Consider the following 556-nt stretch of genomic DNA (forward strand, 5'->3'; position numbering starts at 1 on the left):
TCTTTCTCTGACTTCATTTTCTCTCTCTCTGGTTTTTTTCAGTGTCTGGATTAGACCTCTTTATTTATCCTACCCAGGATTTGTTGGGCTTCTTGAATGTGTAAGTTAACTTCTTTTCATTAAGTCTAGAAACTTTCTCAGCTATTATCTCTTCAAATATTGACTCTGCTCCATCAATATTCATATTCTCTTTCTCTCGCATTATAATCAGATGTGTGCTAGATTTTCTCATTGTATTCTCCCTGTCTGTTACTCTCCTGTATTTTCTATTTTTTTCCTCTCTCCATACTGCATTCTTGATCATGTCTTCAGCTTATTAATGCTCTCTTCACTTATGTCCACCTTTCTGCCAGATACATTCACTGAGTCAGTATTTTTCACTCCTAGAAGTTATTTTTCATTTTTTTCACAAGATGCATTGTCACTTTTTTATAGACTTCTCTTCCCTATGGATATTTTTAAATTAGTAATTTGTTTCTCTAAACATGTACACTTAGTTGTTTTAAGATATGTGTCTGGTAATTCTCTTATCTGAAATCTGTGTGAGTCTGTTTCT

Source organism: Bison bison, unplaced genomic scaffold (genome assembly GCF_000754665.1).
Source record: "Bison bison bison isolate TAMUID 2011002044 unplaced genomic scaffold, Bison_UMD1.0 scf7180017864331, whole genome shotgun sequence".
Lineage (NCBI taxonomy): Eukaryota > Metazoa > Chordata > Mammalia > Artiodactyla > Bovidae > Bison > Bison bison.